The sequence below is a fragment of the Papio anubis genome, chromosome 7 (genome assembly GCF_008728515.1).
Source record: "Papio anubis isolate 15944 chromosome 7, Panubis1.0, whole genome shotgun sequence".
Classification (NCBI taxonomy): domain Eukaryota; kingdom Metazoa; phylum Chordata; class Mammalia; order Primates; family Cercopithecidae; genus Papio; species Papio anubis.
In genome coordinates, this window is record NC_044982.1 from 140,796,274 (window position 1) to 140,817,187 (window position 20,914).

Consider the following 20,914-nt stretch of genomic DNA (forward strand, 5'->3'; position numbering starts at 1 on the left):
AATTCAGGAAGAACTACCAAACACTTGTAAAACCATCAGATCTCGTAAGAACTCACTCACTTTCCTGAGAAGAGCATGGGAAAAACCACCCCTATGATTCAATTACCTCCACCTGGTCTACTCCTTTGACCAGGGGATTATGGGGATTACAATTCAAGATGAGATTTGGGTGGGGACACAAAGCCTAACTCTCGATCAGCGTGTTTGTAGGAATCCCTCATCTTAACATCATAGGTGAACAAGATGGGTGTCAGATTGTTCTTACTGAGTAATGGGTTGGGTGGAGTGGAGAGGCAGGCAGGAAAAAATTAAGACCTGCACCAGAGCCTACCACCTTGCCGGAGGTATTTGGTACATGGTTTAGGGAACATGCTTATTCTCTACTTCTTAGGTTTCCTTTTATACAAGAGACTATGTGTTAGTATTACAATCCTGGTCTCCCTCCAATCCTCCACTTTACTCTTGGTGATTTTGGAAGGAGAAACAGGACAGGCATAGCTGGAGCCTTCCTCTCCTCTTCATCTTCTGAGTGGGACTGCCACAGAGATGATGGGCTCCTAATTGTGTTTGACCATGTCTAAGCCTGTCCACTGAGAGGTCCTATCCCCTCACTGGAGATATCTTAGTTTGATTCTCTGAGAACCAAATGCTGAAAGAGAGATTATTAGCCTTTGGGATTTTAATAGGGGTCTTCTTTCCTAATTGGAGACAAGGCCAAATTTCTTATGTCAATTTCTAAGGCCACGTAAGTTACATACAAGAAATTAATCCATCCATGTTTCTCATAAACTTTCACTTGGAAAATAGTATACTTAATCTAAAACTTATGAAAGAATTTGGTAAAGGCTAAGTATGTGCTTAAACAGGTATGGTGACCATTAAATATATAATCACATCTGTAGAGCCACAACAGTTCATCCATGGTGCTGGAACAGCTAGATAAAAATCGATCTTGCTGGAACAGCTAGATAAAAATCCATCTAGCTGGAACAGCTAGATAAAAATCCATTTAGCTGGAACAGCTAGATAAAAGCATGTCAACGAGTAAAGTTGGACCTGATCTCACAAGAAAACTTAAGTGGAAATGGATCATAGACCTAAATTTAAGATCTACAACTTATAAAAAGTCTCATAAGAAAACATAAGAGTAATCTTTATAGCCTTAGGTTAGGCAACGGGTTCTTAGATGCGACACCAAAAGCACAAGTGACAAAGAAGAAATAAATAAATGTTCTTGGCAGCACCATTTATAATGGTCAAAAAGTAAAACCCAAAGGTCTATCAACAAATGAACGAATAAAATGTAGTATACTGATTCAACGAAATATTATTTAACCATAAAAAGGAATGCAATACAGATACATGCTATAACATGAACGAACCTTAAAAACATTATGTTAAGAAAGAAGCCAGACACAAATGGCCATATATCATATAATTCTACATAATTCTTATATATATTCTATATTTAATATAATTCCATCATGTATTCTATTATATGAAATGTCCAGAATAGGCAAAGGCATAGAGACAATACAGATTAGCAGTTTCCATGAATTGGTGGCACTAAGAATGGATATGTGATAGCCTATAGATATGAAATTTCTTTTGGATGTGATTAAAAACGTTCTAAAATGAGATAATGGTTAGGGTACAACTCTGTAAATGTGCAAAAAACTGAATTATGCAACTTAAAAAGGTGAATTTTTATGGTACATGAATTATATAATATTTCAATAAATCTGTTATAAAAAAACTGCATTAATAAGTATTTGTAAAGGGTGTCACTGAAACAACATGTGAAGGTTTGTTGCAGGGATATATTGCATGATCCTGAGGTTTGGGGGTCTATTGAACCTGTCACCCAAATAGTGAAGATGGTACTCAATAGGGAGTTTTTCAGCCCTTCTCCTCTCACTCTCTCCTTCCTTTTAGAGTCCCTACTGCCTATTGTTGCCATTTTTATGTCTGTGTGTACCCAATTTTTAGCACCATAAGTGAGAACATGTGGTATTTTGTTTTCTATTTCTGTGTTAATTCACTCAGAATAATGGCCTCCAGCTGCATCCATGTTGCTGCAAACGACATGCTTTCATTCCTTTTTATGGTTGCATAGTATTCCATGACGTATATGTAGCAAATTTTCTTTACCCAATCCACTGTTGATGGAACCTAGGTTGATTCCATGACCTTGCTATTGTGAATAGTGTTGTAATAAACATGCAAGTGCAGGTTTCTTTTTGGTAGAATGATTTATTTTTCTTTGGGTATATTACCCAGTAATGCAATTGCTGGGTCAAATGGTAATTCTATTTTTCATTCTTTGAGGAATCTCCAAACTGCTTTCCACAGGGGCTGAATTAATGTACAATCTCACCAACAATATATAAGTGTTCCCTTTTCTCCACAATATCATGAAAAAAAATCGGCTTTAAAAAAAATTTAATAATAACCATTCTGACTGGTATAAGATGGTATCTCACTGTGGTTTTAATTTGCATTTCTCTGATGATTAGTGATGTTGAGTATTTTTTTTAGTATCTCTTGGCTTTGTGTATATCTTCTTTTGAAAAGTGTTTGCCTTTTTTTTTTTTTTTTTTTTTTTTTTTTTTTAAGAGAGACAGAGTCTCGCTATATTGCCCAGGCTGGTCTTGAACTCCTCAGCTCAAGTGATCCTACTGCCTTGGCCTCCCAAAGTTAATGGCGTTATTTGTATTTTGTTTGATCAATTGTTTAAGTTCATTGTCGATTCCGGATATTAGACCTTTGTCAGATGGTTTGTAAATATTTTCCCACATTCTGTAAGTTGTCTGTTTATTCTGTCGATATTTTCTTTTGCTGTGTAGAAGCTCTTTAGTTTAATTGGGTTCTAATTGTCAATTTTTGTTTTTGTTGTATTTGTTTTTGAGGACTTAATCATAAATTCTTTGCCTAGGCTGATGTCCAGAAGAGCATTGCCTAGGTTTTCTTCCAGGATTTTTAGTTTGAGATCTTACATTTAAGTCTTTAAACCATCTTGAGTTAATTTTTTTTTATGTGGTGACAGGTAGGGGTTGAATTTCATTCTTCTGCATATGGCTAGCCAGGTTTCCTAGCACCATTTTTTAAATAGAGTGTTCTTTCCTCATTGTTTATTTTTGTAGACTTTGTCAAATATCAGTTGGTTGTAGGTGTGAAGCTTTATTTTGGGGTTCTCTGTTTTGTTCCAAAATCAGCATACAAAAAGCAGTAGCCTTTCAATACTCAAATAAAATTCAACCTGAGAACCAAATCAAAAATGTAATTTCATTTACAACAGCTACAAAATAAACAAAATTACACCTAACCAAAGAGGTAAAAGATCTCTACAAGGGAAACTACCAAACACTGCTGAAAGCAATCACAGATGACACACAAAAAAAATGGAAACACATTCCATGATCATGGATTGGAAGAATCAATATTATTAAAATCTCAATACTGCCCAAAGCAATCTACAGATTCAACATAATTTATATCAAATTACTAATGTCATTTTTCATAGAATTAGAAAAAACTATTATAAAATTCATATGGAAGAAAAATGGAGCACAAATAGCCAAAGCAATCCTAAACAAAAACAACAAAGCCAAAGACATCACATTTCCCCACTTCAAACTATATTACAAGACTATAATAACCAAAACAGCACAGACCAATGAAGCAACTGTTGAATAGGGCATAAATAAGCAAGGAAAGAAATAATTCACCTGAATGCATTTAAGAATACTAATAACACATGGAAACCTGATCATACATATCTCCCAGCTTTTTGGTAGAAGCTCTGACACCTGAACCATTTGTACTCAAAAGCGACTTTGAGAGTCTCTGTTTTAGGGCAAATTGCATGATAAAACAAGTATGTTTTACATGAAAGGCATACAAAAGCCTTACTCTGTCATTCAATGTCTTACCCTGTTAAGTCAATCTACCCAAGCTTATCTACCAATTTCCCCATTTTAATATTCTTTGTTTAGAACTGTATGCCTCAGTATTTCCCATTTATCTCATTATTTACCACCTGTTTAGTTTTTCTTATGCTGTTACAGTCCCTGAAACACCCTATCTTATGGGTCACTTCTACTTATCTTTCAAAGCCCTTCTTAAATGCCATCATCTCTATGGAGCTATTGCTCATTTTCTTAAATTAAATGTGTTTCCCTTCTACTTTGCTTCAGTTTACTCTGTTTCATATTATTTGTATATTTATAATATTTTATCTTTTTCTAGAAATATCTCAGTGGTTGTCCAATGAGTGAGTCAGTGAGGATGGAGATTGCCCTTTATGGCATTTGGAGCATTCAAACTTGCTAAGGAAGGCATATAAATGTTTGTTGATTAGACTGGACTATCTGCAGATTTACAGTTTTTCATCTTCATTTACATGTGTGGAGATGGAACATTATTTTTAATTATTTGACATTTAAAAAAATCAGTACTTTAACCTATTGTCTCTTCATATTGAAGTTACTAAACAGGGACATCATGTATATTTATATTATATATAAATATATTAAATTTATATTTATGAAAATATAAATTTTCATAAATTTGTATTTATGAAATTTTAGGGTGGAAGATAAAACATGTTTCCTACTATAGCAGCATTCAATTTATTCATATACATTTAGAAATGAAATTTTCATGAAATTGCACTGCATGTATTGATATATGGTAAGAGAACTATTTAATTGGAACAATTTGACCTTAAGCTACCCTTTTATTGAAGAGTTATCCTCAAAATCATTGTACCATATTAAGCATAGAACCACAATTATCACTTATCACCTAAGTTGACTGGCAAACCTTTGAATTGAAAGGTAAGTCCACTGAGCTGCCTGCCTATGACCTGTCTTTATATCCCATTTGCCACATATTTCTTCATAGAATGTCATGTCTCTGAGAGCAGGGGCGGCACCTTCCATTTCTCTATGCCAGTTTTATTATGCTTCCATGTGTGCAGAACACCAGTTTTTGCTGACTTTCATTTTATAAAAAGAAACAAATTACCCATTAAAAGGAAAACCCTGCTTTTCAAAAGGTTGAATAATATAGATTTTTTTTAATTTTAAATAAAAATCCAGCTGGTTAAACTGAAGCCATTGAAAAGAAGCTTAATTGAGGAATATTTTTTGGCTCTAAGCCCATCATCTTTTCATTTGATTGTAAATTGGATACAATTTTATTCACTTCAAGCTCTTGTCTTTCAGTATTTTATTCCACTGAGACCATTAAAGAAGTGTTAATAGTCATGTTGAGCTCAGTTAGACTACTTCCTTCACTTAAATTACCCATTTTGGTTGTATTATTGCCAGCCAGCATTTTGCTTGTTGACATTTTTATTGAATGACTGTGCAAGAAATGTTGATACCTTCATATATTGTTTTGACCCTTCACTAATCTCTTTTTATCTGTCATTTTCTTCACCTGAAATATGCTCTTCTTCCCCCATGCTTTTATCATCCATCCATGAAAGCATGCCCTTTTATTCTCCTATAAAATTATGTCAACTTGTGTCCTTTAAGAATCTTTCCAGAGGATGTAACCTCTTATCTTTAAGGTAATATAAGTCAAGCAGATGCTGTGATCCCTTGATGGAAGAGAATTTTATCTTCTTTCTTTCTTTGTCAAACATTGTTTTGTTTCTCAAAGGGAGTGGAAGACAAAATTGTTGAGGTGTGGAAATGTTCAAAAGCAATAAATAATTGCTTGTAGAAAAACCTGCATTTTCTAAGCTTTATGCTTCGTCAATTTAAAGCATTTGCTAAGGAAAGCAGCTGTTAAGTAATATCAACAATTGAGACCTGTTTTTCATGCCCACATTCTTTTCCCTCCAATTTCCAACTTCATTTCTATCTAAGTTTAGGACTTGGAGTCATGCTCACAATTCAACTCCTTTATTGCCCTCATAGAGTCTTTATTCGTATGAAATGTTCAGAATTTAATATAGTTTGTCATACACTATATGTAGGCAAACAATGTGGAGAAACAATGATGAACATATTGGAGATACTTTCAATAGGTTGAACAGAAGGGGAATACAGCACAAGAGTGGGCCTGGGTAGAGAGAGGATGTGTTTATCTTGTGGAACCTGGGGTTTCTCTTGGGTATCCAAATGGAGAGATCCGAAAAGCAGATAGACATACAAATTTTTCTCTTAGAAAAAAATAGATCTTGAGAGACACAGAATAATAACAAACATGTATTGATTACTTAGCATATAACAAGTACCATTATAAATATGTCTATTAACTCATTGAATCTGTACAATATCACTGTTAGTTTAGAAGACACAATTATCTTTGTTTTCAAATTAGGAAACTAATCTGAAACTCAGAAAAGTTTAACAATTTGCTGAATGTCACAGATAGCTAGTGGTCTAGTTGGCATTCCAAGTTAGGCAGTCTCCAGAGTGCACACTATATTGTGCATTTTCTCTGTTTCACATAAGAATTATTATGTAAGCACAGAGGATAGTTGACATTTTTGCAATGAATGTGATCACTGGAATAGTGAAAAAGTGTATGTCAGACAGAAACTAAAGAACACCCAATCTACTGATCGTTCCCTGTAGTCTTTAGTTTTACTTTCCATTCTGGCAGCTCCTGGTCATTGATGTCTGCTCTCCAGCACCATCCAACTTGGCAGCTTTTCCTTGTACAAGTACCTTACAAACAAATCCAGGAACTATCTCCAAGCCTGCTTTTGAGAACCTGAATGGACTTGAATTTGCACTCTAAACCACATAAAATAACCTTTATGATAAAACTTTAAGTTGACTATTAATGGAACTTTCTTCCCCTTCCTACTTTCCATTATATAGCCTTTTCCGAACACACAAAAACAATGAATGTGATCAAGGTCAGATATCTCTCTCTAAACTATCTCATTTCTTTTCTTGAGATGCTTTCCCCCACTTTCATCTTCCTATGCACCAAAACACCTCTTGCCTCTCCTGCAAAACATACCCTTCAGATAGCCTTTTTACATACATCCCTACTTAAATCTACTTCCATCTTGCTCTCATTATAAATCACTATGATTGCTCAATACACATAACCATTTCTGTGCAGATGTTGCTGGAAGCAAATGTTTATCTGTTTCTCTAATTTTGTTTACAAAATATCAGAGAATGGTGTACTCTAGTTCATCATTGGTTCAAGTTACTGGAAAAAATAAGTCTATCCTATGCATGAATGGACAATTGTCTAGTATTAAAATTCAAGAATAGTCTCAAACCTAGACTGCAAATAATTTAACCTTCCTTTAATGATTCTGAAAATACTTTAGCGGTTTGCAGAGTTCTAAGGTTATCATTATCATGGTCTTATACATGTATACGAAAGACTTCCAGCCCATAAGTTATCAGATTAATCAGCTTTTACTGCATTTCTTCAGACTTGCCTCACCTCTTCCATTGTATTGTAAGATCTTTAAGAGTCAGAATTATGCCTATTTATATTGCACTTCACATAGGACTTTGCCCAAATAGGTGCACAATTCATATTTGTGTTGTATGGATTGGAGTTTAAAGTGTATGGCAAGATTCTCATTTTAATTTATCTTCCTCTTTACTATATATGTCAGGACTTAACCTACATTTCCAATCCATAACTGTAAGAAAATACAAGCAGTGTCCACTGTTACTGACTACTGAGTAATACTTCTTTAAGCATACCTCTATTATACATCATACAGCAGAAACTAGCACTTTTCACTAACATGAAATTCTCCTCTATTTACAGTCATATAGGGTGGTTGTATAGTCCTGAGGCAAAATTAAGCATGGCTATACAACTTGCTTGGGCAATGAAATATGTATAGAAGTGCCAAATGTCACCTCCTGTTAGAGTATTTAATTCTGATGCCCTACTCCCCAGCTCTCTGTTCCCTAGCCATGAGGATTCTGAAATTACCTGTTGATGTGGGATTGTTACAAAATTAAAGCAGCTGGAACAAGAAACTAACACATGGAGAATACCTGCCTTCTAGAGACACACACTGAAAGCAGGCAATGCATAAGCAAAAAACTAAAAATTTGTTATGTAAAGCCACTTAGATTTTGGGGTTACTGTGTTATCACTGCATAACTTAGCATAACTTGATATAGTACTTACTTTATAAATGTCTTATGTATCTTTCTTTCCATAAACAGTACATTCCTTCAGGTCAGGGACCAGGTCTGAAGCATTTCTTTACTCTCAATATTATGCAAAGATAGTTTTTTACTAGGCTGTCAAATAGTATTTGTGGAATAAATAAATGAAAAGTAAATAATCTTTTTTTCTATAGAAAATGTGATATTATCCATTTGACCATTTCTTTCATTTTATCCTGTCGAATTAGAGTTCAGCTTTAGGAATTGGCAAGTCTACTACACTTTCGTCAGTAAAAAGTTTTTTCTTAAAGCTGTTTATTAAATTTATTCCCAACCATTTTGTACTTATTTTTTTGTTTTATATATTTGTATGTTGTTAAATGTTCTTTTTAAATTTTAATTATTAGACTAAATATTGTAATCAAAAGGCAGATATTGTTAGACTAGTTCAAAAAAGCAAGACCAGCTATATTCTGTCTAGAAGAAATAGACTTTAAGTAGAAGGATACAATAAGTTGAAAATAAAAGGAAGAAAATAAGTGTACAGTCAAAATAAGAATATTGGATTGGTTATATCAATATTGGAAGATTTGAGAAAAGAAAAATGTGTTCAATAAATTGTGCTGGAAGAGACTAAATATCTTTATGGAAAAAACTGAACTTTAATAGTTACCTTATACCATAAACAAAAATTTTCTTAAAATAAAGCTCAATGTGAAACTAACACTCTAATACTTCTAGAATAAAATATAGAAGAAAATCTTTGTGAGATTACAATAGGCAGATTATTCAGATAAAAGCTAAAAAATCATGAATCATAAATTTGATCAAGTGAATTTCATCAAAATTGAAAACTTCTGCTTTTTGAATTCCCTGGTTAAGTAATTGAAAAGTAGAGCAAAATGATGAAAAAATAAATAACAATCTCTCTATATAACAATAAGCTGGCATCCAAAATATTCTTTCAACTCAATAATAAGTAGCAAATTAAAAATGAGTAAAATATTTGACCATATACATCACAAAAGATGACACTCAAATGATCAATAAACACAGGAAAATATGTTCAATGTCATTAGGGATAAGGGAAATGAAAATTAAAATCACAATGAATGATCACTGTCAAACTGTTAAAATAGATGAAACTAAAAAGACTGATAATAACAAGTGTTAGTGAAGATATGTAAAAACTGGAAACTACATAAATTTTGATAAACTGAGGAATGAATAAAGAAATTATGATATATTTATACAGTATAATTCTACTCAAAAGAAGAATGAACTTCTAACATACATATAAAAACATGGATAAATCTTTTTTAAAAAATCTTCCTGAGTTCCAGCCCGTTGCTTTACTTTTTGTTTCACCGACATAGTCATTACGCTGAAGAGAAAGTCTCCAGAGAATACAGAGGGCAAAGATGGATCCAAAGTAACTAAACAGGAGCCCACAAGACGGTCTGCCAGATTGTCGGCGAAACCTGCTCCACCAAAACCTGAACCCAAACCAAGAAAAACATCTGCTAAGAAAGAACCTGGAGCAAAGATTAGCAGAGGTGCTAAAGGGAAGAAGGAGGAAAACAGGAAGCTGGAAAGGAAGGCACAGAAAACTGAATCTGTAGATAACGAGGGAGAATGAATTGTCATGAAAAATTGGGGTTGATTTTATGTATCTCTTGGGACAACTTTTAAAAGCTATTTTTACCAAGTATTTTGTAAATGCCAATTTTTTAGGACTCTACTAGTTGGCATACAAAAATATATAAGGATGGACATTTTATCGTCTCATAGTCATGCTTTTTGGAAATTTACATCATCCTCAAGTAAAATAAATACCACTTAAATATTGGAAAGCTGTGTGTAAGATTGATTCAGCATTCCATGCACTTGCTTTAAAATTTAGTCCTGTGCATACTGTGGTGTTTTTACTGTGCATATTTGAATTTTTCATGCAGTTTTTCTAGAGCAATAATCAGTGGTGCTTTTGTACCTAGGTTTTATGTGATTTTAATGAAACATGGATAGTTGTGGCCACCTGCTGACTATTTGTGGTTTAAAATAAAAGGTTTACTTGTCTGAAAAAAAAAAAAAAATCTTCCTGAGTGTAAAGGGTCAGATACCAATGAGTAAATGGTCTATGATCCATTTTTATGAATTACAGAAAATACAAAGATAATCTATATTGCCATAAAATAGATCAGTGGTTGCCTGGGGTAAGGGTTTGGGGGAATGGGCAGGAAGGGGGCACAAGAGAACTTTTCAGGAAAGGAAAAGTGATGAAAAGTGTTCCATATTTTGATGGTAGGAGTTGTCACACAGTGTATAAATTTGTAAAAACATCAAAATATATACTTAAAATAGATGTTTTATTACATATAAGTAATACATCCATAAAGCTAAATAAATAACAATATCTCTCAGAAATAAATATTTAGGAATATGTACTGTTAATGTTTCTGGAAATTAAGGATAAAATGGAGTGTCTCCTCTCATTCCTAGTGATGAGCTAGCAACGTATTTTCACCCCAAACTCAAAAGTTTGGGTTTGCTAGTCCAAAGACCTTATTTCCCAAGGGAAGAATCCCATAACCATGGTTTCATTAAAACTGAAAGTTGGTACTGCCACCAGGCCACTTTGGGATTCTCATGCCAATGAATCAATAAGCAAAGAAGGAAGTTACCTTGCCAGTTAGATTGATGGATCTTGACTTTCAGAAATGAAATTAAATTGCCCCTACAGGTGATACACTGAGGAACATCTCCATAATTCCATGTCTTATGGTAAAAGTTAATGTAGAACTACATTAAATATTAACAATAAATGTTAACTTAAACAATAAATGTTAACATTAAATGTTAACAATAAAAGTCTAACAATAAATGTTAGACTGTCAAAGGTCCACACCTTTCTGAAATGAAGTCTTGGGTTACCACACCAGGCAATAAACCATTAACATCTGAGGCCCTTGCTCAGAACAAAGGGAACATGAAATGGATAGTGAAAGAAGATAGTTTTAAATGCCAGCTATGACCATGTGACCGGTAATAGAAATGAGAACTGTAATAGTTATTCATGTCTTCTATATTTTGATATAAACAAATTGTGACTATATTAATCATTTGTCTTTCCCTTTTCTATTTCCCATAAGATATGTTAACAGTAGTTAACCTTATATCTTAGTAAATAAATGCAAATATGCTCATGTAGATTAAAGAACATCTCCCAAAGACTGATAAAAGGACTTTGTATCTTATTTTGGAAGAGGGTTAGTGAAGAGATTAATAATAAACAACATAGCTGTTTTTGGATGCCAGGTTAAAGAATGGAACATGATGGTTTTCCCAGTGTTAATTTAGCTAAACTGGAACTAAATGTCCCAGACTTTTCTTACCTGTATAACATTGATTTCGAATTGGCCATTTACCTTATCTACAGGATTTGGAAAGCAGAAGCGAAGAAACAATGAATTTTTTGCTCTGAAGGCTAGTGCAGGACACTAGGCACTGTGGCTGCTCATGTAGACTTTTATTGATCTGCTGGTTCACTTTATTGACGTGGACAGAACCCAAATCTACAATTACTGTAGCTGCCTCCAAAATCTTTTCCCTCAGCTTCTCCAAGTTCTTATGCAGAATCACATGGAAAACTGTGTAAAAAAACATTAGCTAATTCCACAGGTCACCAGCACTATTGAGGCTGAAGGTGATAAGAGAGAGATGTGGACTCCAGATTGTCTTTCTGTGTTCCTGCTGGTTTTTGCTCCCCCACTTCACAACAAGCTTTCCTTCCTAGCTACTTACCCAGTTTACCTAATGCCTGTCTACCATGAATATATTTATGATTTTCTAGAAATCTGCTATTAATAATGTAAAAGCTATATTAATTTAATAATACTGTATAGTAAAAGCAACAATTAGTAGCCAGGAAGAGATTTCACAACTCTCTGATGTCATTTATCATTTGAAAAGTTAGCATGTATTTCATGTGTTGCAATATAACCATTGGATAAAGACCCCATTATTCAGGAAGGGCTAGAAAAGGAGAGAGGGTGTGTAGAAGAGTACTTGATACTTTGTTCTAAAGATGGGAGACACACTAGGGAAGAGGGCTAGGACTATGGCGAAACACATAGAAATCAAATCACTAGATGCTGTGTAAGTTGGTATTGCATTCGCCATGTTTATATAGGTAATGGTATTTACCAATACATTACTCAATAATCATTTGAGAAGATCCACTTACGAACTATAATTCATACCAAAGTCCAAAGGAAAACTGTTTCTCCTAAAAAACTGATAGAACTTTTTTTTCCTATTAAGAATAAAAGTTATATCATCAATTATATCTCATTCTCTTTTACTCTGACCACTTGGAAGCTCTATATCACTTTTTAAAAATTAATTATATAAACTATTTTTCTTTCTGTTCTATTATTTTCTTGGCCTTTTGGCAATAAAGTTTTGAAATTATGACATATAGTTTTATAAAATCTACCTACTAAAATAATTAAAATAAAATTCATGAATAAATGAATGGATTAAAATCAAATTTAATAGACATTTTTGAAATAAATATACCAATATAAATAATTAAATTTATATTGTTAATACTAAGTGTATATCTGCTTAATTCATTTTTTATTAGTAAAGAGTCTTAGTCATTTGAGACCATTTTAGCTCATCTATTTCACTTAGAGTAATGCATTCTAAAAGACATATTAAAAATTGCATTTAATGTTAGGTAAGTTTGACACTCAATCTTTTCCCCTATGTCTACAGTTTCTTTCTTGTATAATAGAATTATTTCAGACCAATAGATTACTTTCAGGGAGGTCAGTCCTAGGCACTGGCAACTTATGGCGCTGTAGCTCTTTTTTCAGTTACAGAAAATTTAATATATTTCAATTTTTAGATGGTATTCAGTGTTTGGGGTTTTTATTATATGATATGGTTAAGACAATATCTGAAATTGAGGAAAATATTAAGAGGTAGACTATAGTCTTATAGACAGTTCATTTCAATCCACATATCATGGCAGTTTTCTGTTCCACTGTAAAATTGTTCTTATGTTTTCCACATCAGTGTTACTTTAATACATGAGCTCTAAAAGGAGTGATATCATAGTCATTCCTGATTCCACATGTCCTAGCACCATTAGCATTCATACTAAATGAATGCCATTTAACTTAATGAGAAGTTCATTTCCTCTGTCCATTTACTACCCCTTTAAGTGCCTATCTTCCTTCCTAAGCCTGCTGCAAGGCATGTAGGCAGCTAGCAAATTGAGGATTTAAAAAGATTTTTATTTTATATGCCTTGAACTGAATTGCTCTTTACTGGCATTCTAAAAGTAGAGGGACCTATGGTCGTATCATATTTTCAGTCTTCTTTTCTCATATCTTAGCAACTTCCATAATATTCTTACCAAAGTGGTTTATTCAGTAATATAATAACTGAATTGTCAACTTTCCAGCCCCATTTGTGTTTTGATGAATCATTTGAGTTTTTTAAAGGAATGAATGTTTGGGTACCATTGTTGTGGCTGAAAGAAAACCATGGTACCTTGTTACATCTCAGGTAGATGTTGTACTGCAAGTATTTGAATACTTTTAAATATTTAGATGATTGAAGTTCACAATAAGAAAGCACAAATTCTAAGAAATTATATAGCTGTTGAGATGAAACTGCCATTTTCCAAAGCATAACACCCATTTCTAGTCATGAAATTTTATTCAAGATGCTGAACTGCACACCACAGAGAATGAGGTATCAGCAAAGGAGATGCTAGAGAAAACATAACAACAAAAAATCCTGATGGATTCCTTAATCATATAAGCCACTGGTGAACAAAAAAGCACTGTTAAGATTGCTTCAGAAATTAGGTCGTGACCTGACTTTTTGAAAAATAGCGCAAAGTAAATTGAAAACATAAATGGATACATGTTTCTGAGAGGTTGGGAGAACTGCCTTTCAGTATAACGAAGATGAAGGATGTTTGTTCTGTCAAAGACAAACATTAAAATTAACGACACCAGTCCTAAAAAGGATGAATTATTTAATTTTGCAGTATATATCATATATTCATCTCATCAGTATGTGTGTAAAGGGTGTGACTCTTCTCACAAAATAATTTGACTGAAATGGGGAGAACCAAGCCAGGAGCGCACACAGTGTATTCAGAGGTGCATGTCTGCCCCGACAATGTGAGGACCTGAAGGAGATGTGGTATGTCCATGACAGCTTGCACACATAGCAGTGTTATCCTATTGTGCCCTACCAGATGACTTTGTTGTTCTCTCTAGGGTCTTTGCTCTATTCTAGTTTCATGGCTCAGCTTTCTTTCGCTGATGCTGGCCCTCCCCTTTTTGGCCTTTTTCACTACCTGTCTGGCTCCAGATTTATGGATATTTTTCCCCAGCTCCAGCCAGAGACTGCTGAATTAGCACAATGCATAGCCCAACTAAAGGGAAACTCCCTGGCCTTCAGTCTCAGGTGTTAGGATTCTGCACTGCTTACGACAGGAGCCAACTACTGTATTGTTTATTATAGTTTTGACCATTTTTGTGCTTACTGTTACCTAAAGTTTCAGAAGTCTAACTGAAAACAATGCCTGATCCCTTGAATGTTGCTGTCACCAGGTGCTAGCAAGAGCCAGGTGCTTCAGTGGCACTAATAGAGAAGCCTGGTGACTTTGCCATTTGCATGAACTAGACTCATTAGGAAAACAGGAATTAAAGAGAATAGTTTCAGTCAACATGCAAAGGTTGGAGAATTTGCAAACCAATATTCTAGTCCATATAATACTTAAACCTAAAATATTGACTAAAAAGAATCACAAAATTTCCTGATACACACGATGTTTATAAAGTTTGCACTATTTAAATTGTGGATGATTCAGTGTTGTGTCAAGTGGTTTTTGTTTGTTTTGTTTTGTTTTGTTTTGCTTTTAATCAGACCGACCTCAGAACTATGACTCTACCTTAGGACTCTGCCGCTTAGAGCCAGCTTCATTAAGGGACTTAAGCTCCCTGAGCTGTAGTTTCTACATCTCCAAAGTTGAAATAATATCTACTTTTTAGAGTTGTTTTCAGTATTTAAGATAATATTGATAAACTAGCACACATCAGACATTAAATAACACATTTAAGAAACTAAAATTACTATAGCACACCATATATATAAGTATGCATATAGGTAACATTTTTAAGACTCTGACATATGTAGCATAAAAATGCTTAATACTTTTAAAATGCTTCAAATATAATAATGGACTTGCCCTGCACAGCCACAGTCTCTGATGTTTTGTCACTTTGCATCTTTCTCCCTTCTCCTCTCAGCTGATGAGAAGTCTCTCAAGGTTCCCTAAGATAAGGAAGCTTAAAGCCTATCTGGCACCTCAATTCTTGTGAAGAGAAGGAAAATAGGAAAATCTCCACATTCTTTAATACATCCTATGAAGGATAAATAATTTTCAAAACATGGTCTTTTCCAGTCTGATTTATTCAACCTGAAGTGACATTAACATAGAAAGATCAGAGAGCAGTATGATTTAATGTAAAAACCAGCTTTCACCTTAGGCTAGTCTTCACTTGAAATACTACTCTCTTGCTTGCTGTTTCAAACTTCCGTCTGCCTCTATAGCTTTAGACACATGGTGCTGTCCTGGGGATGACTGTGTTCATGTAAATGGTGCCACATTGGCTGAATTCCTTCCATAACACAGCCTCCATCATAAAATTGGAATAACCAGGTAAAAGTTATCCTCATTTTCCTTGTGCTGATGAATGCTTTGATTTCACAAACCTATCGTTGACTGCTAGCCTCTTTACATTTTCCTTAAGAAGCCTTTTGTCCCCTCAATTTCCCTGTACATGCTAGAATTCCTTAATTCACTAACGTCATTTTTAAGGCTTTTTTAGTTTAATATTTTACTGTTTTAAATTTATTTTAGATACTTAATATACTGATTATCAGTATATTTGCATAGTTTGAACTTACTCCAGATACAAATAGACCTCAATTATTAAAAGGTGTTATGCAAATTGACTTGTTTCCAAGATGGTCTGTCTAGGATCACTTTGCTATTTCCCAGACAAAAAGAAGTATCTCCATATGTAAAAAGCCCCCTAAATCCAGATATGATCAGACAAGCTAGAAAAAAACCTGTATCGAATGAGAATTTCAGCTTCAGGAGTTGAAGTTGAGGCTCCTTGTGTGTGTGTGTGTGTGTGTGTGTGTGTGTGCGCGCGCACGCACCTCTCTCTGCAACCCTTAACGTGACAGACGTTCCCTTCCTAGCTCCTCCTCCTCCTCCTCAAACACTCAGTGACAGCCTCAAGCTTTCTCAATCCAAGAAGACCTCAGTACTTCAGACTTCATGTCATTTATTCTTTACAATAACTGTGTGAAATAGGTTATATTATCCTCATTTTAGAAATGTGAAAGCAAGGCTCAAAAAGTTAAACCACTTGCTTAGGTGAAATAATTATGTAGCAAAGCCAGGATTTTAACTGAGATTCATCTAGAATTGAAGCTCACATTAACTTCATAAAATAGTATTTATCCATGGACGATCATACAAATGTTGGTTATTTTCACCTAGGGAAGCCAAAAAGTGGGAAATGAACTTTAAAGAGAATAGAACATGGACATTCACAAATGGGGAAAAAAATATATCTTTAAAAAGAAAGCATATAAGCACAAAAACTACTGTGGAAATGTTTGAGTCATAAATGAAGAATAGCAACCCTTCCATTTGGTTATTTTTTCTAATGTGAAGAAGAAAATTAGAGACATTTTTTGGAAAAGAATGCTTGGGACAACCCTGAAGCCTTGAAATGACAGGCTGGGGAGTTTGAACTTTATTCCACGGGCCATTGGGAACCCGTGGAGGCATTTGAGAAGATGGGTACATTTCAAGAAAAGCTATGTGGAAGAGTTTCACAAGGAAGAAATACAGGAAAAGAGACTCAAGCTGGGGAGACCATGTATCCAGTCATCAGAGTGGTTAGAGAATAATAATGGGATGGAGATCATTGAAAAGAAGGGAAGGAACACGTGCAATGTTAGAGAAAGGTTAAACATGCAGTAGGTGGTTATTCTGAACAATCCTCCCCACTGTGTTTTCCTCAATTGCCCATGATTTGTGTGTAAGTCCTACATTATTTAGCAGTTGTAAAAAGTTAAAAACTAAATTTTGATCAAGAAGCACTTAGAAAGTTTGGGCAAATACTGTAAGGAGATAGCACCATTCTAGCTCAAAGTGACTTACGTTAAAAATACGTATTATTATCTTCATGGAAATATGGGGTAAAGGTAAGAGAAAATGAAGTTGACAGGTGAATCTATACAATTAGCTTGATATACTTTAAGCTGAAGTTTCATCATTGGAAAGAAAAAGAAATGTTCAGTGGAAAACTTAGAGGGCTATTATTGAGTGAGATATTTGGAAGGACATAGAGTCCAATACACTCAGGCTAGGGGTTTCCCTCCAGCTGATCACCTTATGCCTGTACTTTCTTTTGCCGTTAAAGATAAAATAAAGTGTGAATAAAATTGAAACCACACACGTAAAGCAAACACAATTTAGATAAAAGGCAATACTGTAGTATAAAGGAGATAAAATAGCAATCTAAAAATTCAGAATAGATAAAATATACTAAAAAAGGCAAGAATAAAACAGAAAAGATTAAAGAAGATTAAAGTAAGTAAGCAAATATTGACTAAAAGAGTATAAGAAGAAGATAGGCTATTTAAAGTTGACAAATTTAGCTATAAGAATATCCTTTTTAAAAGGACAGGAAAAGTACTACAGAGCTCAGAGTTAACCCTTGGGACAGACCAACCTATCAATTTCCAGCAGTCACCCTGACGCATATCCTCCTTCTGAGCCTGAGTTCCCTCTAAAGGGTCCACCGCCAAGAGACAGAGGCCCCCGAGAGATTGTCCTTTAGAAAGAAGCCTTTCATTTCTAACACCTGGGCTCCTTTACATATTTGGCAAACAGTTTTAATAAGCACAATTCCAGCCAATTTTTTCTACCCAGGTTCTGCAAGTTAGCAAAGTCTCTTTTACACATAACCCAGAGATAAGACAGATGGATTGAGAATATTCACCAGCTAATTTAACATGGGAAACAAAGGAACGGTAGCATTGGTGAGAGGCCCAACATTACAAGTGTTCATCCATGGCTATTGCAGGTACCAAGGGGGATTTAAAAATGTGAGATATGTTCCCTTCTTATGTGTGAAGCCATAAATACTGAAAGAGCAGCTTACAGATAAATCACATGGAGACAAATCAACAAGAACCACTACTAGAAAAACATTTGTGTCTCTAGTCAATTTGATTGTTGGAGAAAACAATACTTACATTTTAGGAATTTCACTAGTAAATTCCACATAGTCATTGATGAGCCAAGACTCAAAAATTCTGGTTGGTTACCAATCATACAATAAGGCTGGAACTCTTATTTGGTCAAAGAAAAAGTAAAAGCGATCAACTTGGTGGCTGGTTGTAGTTACAGCAGAAAGTGAGGTGTGCCTCTGGAGCCAGCCTGCAGACCTGGCTTGTGTCTCTGCTATTTCCTGGCTGGACAATCTCTGGCAAGATCCTTCAACCTTCATATACTCAAGTTCTTCATCTGTCACATGGGGATAATGCTATAGGGTTTTTACGAGGAACAGATGCATTAATCCATGCAAAGTGGTAATGTGCATAAAGCCTGGCACATAAAACGTGCTCAGTAAACATTTGCGATTATTGTTATTATTCTGATAGCAAGGGCTTGCTTGATGTTTGGAAAAGATGATAGCCCAAATATCTCGATTTCCTCAAAGAAATCTCAAAATGCAGTGCAGCATTTGGGTAGAAGCTAGAAACCTAACACAAATGCTAAAACAAATGAGAAAAAAAAAAGAAAAAAGGAAAAAGGAAAAAAAAAAAACCCACAAAAAACACCTCAAACCACACACAAAGCTTCTAACACCAACACATGACTTTTCTTAAGAAAACTTTGACAAAATGTCTGCAAAGGATAAAAGTTACACAAACAATAAGAACTAGCACTTATAGCATACTTACTTTGAAGCAGCTACTGTTTAAGCATTTTACATTCAGCTTACTGATCCTAATAATAATATCATAATGTAGGTGTTACTATAATCTATTTACTGATGAAAAGCACAGGGTGGTTAAGTAACTTGCCCAAGGCCAAACAACCAGTTTGCAGAGGAGCCAGGAACCAAATACAGGCATGAGGCTGCAGTGACTGCTTAGTTAAAACTTCTGGGAGAATTCTATTATTCCAATGAAGTAAAATTAAATTTTCTCCTCTTCCCAGAAGCCCACATCTATTGCATGGATAGCCATACTTTTCCATAGCTTAATTTCCTTTAGGATTCTTTAGTTGAAACTTGAAATGAGCTTTAATGGTGTGACCCTTGGTTTCTTTCTTCTCTCTCATTCTCCCTTCCTGGGCTATGTGTGAGTCATAGTTAGAGCTAGACGCCAAAGGGAGAGAAAAATGATTAAATCTTGATTAAGATCTGTATACCAAAAACAGATCATCTTTATTTCAAAGCCTGTGAGCTTAAAGCTTTTGTTAACTTTAGAAATGTATTTGGATTAAATATACATATAATACTTACACATTATTGAACAAGATTATTCTGCAGTCAACATCATTCTGTTTACAACATATGTTTTCAATATTGTTTAACAATGAATTCCGACTAGTCAGCTCCAGACTTCACCTCACATTTTCTGTCTCAATTTGACATTTGTAATAATTAAATCCACTTGCTTTTCAGCAGTCCCCACCCTCTCCTGACATCCATTCTGTAGACATAAAGCTACAAAACAAAACCCTCTGGAACAAACCATGAGGGAAATAATGGATCCAGGCTGACCAATCAGCTACGAGCAAGATACCTTTGAGAAGTGTAAAGATAAAAACTAGATAAGCAGACAATACGCCAATTTGGAATGGGATAAGATGGTGACATCACATAGAGGGGCTACGGCACAGAAGTAGCAACAAAATATTAATCACCATTCCTTCCCATTGATGTATGGGCCAAGGTTCCAGGGGCCCCACAGAACTAGAATCGCAAAAGCACAATGCAACACTCCCTAATCAATTCATAGGGTGACCTCAGAGCATCAGTCAATGGAGGTTAGCGGTCATTTTCAATTTACTGTGAAAGAAGAGCTTTTAAGGAAGCCCTTAATCAAATGCAATTAGTGTGGAGGGTGATGGACGATCCATTTAGCCAAGACTATGTGAAGTAATATAAAGTAACCTTAAGTAGGGCTGGCCTTGGGGCATCTTATTTACCAAACCAAATTCAGTTTGATTTTATGCTTTGTTCAAAATGATGTGGGAGCAGTTTCTCTCCTTTACTTACCTAATGTGATCCTGACCCATTGCAGTGACCGAAGACATCCGTTGGTTTTTCTCTCCACACTCTACCTTATAAAGTTACAATGTGAAGTAAAGCACAATTACTCTCACTAACACCACATATCATTTTCTTTCTGATGCCTCGTTTCTGATAAAAAGTAAATTTGGAAAATAGAAAAGAAATACCACCACCCAGAAATAATTCCTGTTACTATTTTGATATATAGCCTTTCAGTTATTTTTCTTTGCCTCTTTATATTTAACAATATAATAAGTTTTTTCTTTCCTGTGCTGTCTTATTTTTAGTCCTCCCCTACTTGGAGTAATCCACAGGCCTCCAGGAGAATTGGAGTTCTTAGAGCAGGAAGGCAAAGATACAGTAAACTAGCAAACT

At 34.7% G+C, this 20,914-nt stretch overlaps 1 pseudogene across 1 annotated transcript; it reads left to right on the forward strand.

The window, feature by feature from the left end:
- Nucleotides 1-271: 271 nt before the first annotated feature.
- On the forward strand, nucleotides 272-10,195 carry LOC108586638 (annotated as a pseudogene). Its single transcript, XR_004185348.1, has 2 exons — nucleotides 272-344; nucleotides 9,455-10,195. The product of XR_004185348.1 is annotated as a high mobility group nucleosome-binding domain-containing protein 3 pseudogene (transcript).
- Nucleotides 10,196-20,914: the final 10,719 nt, after the last annotated feature.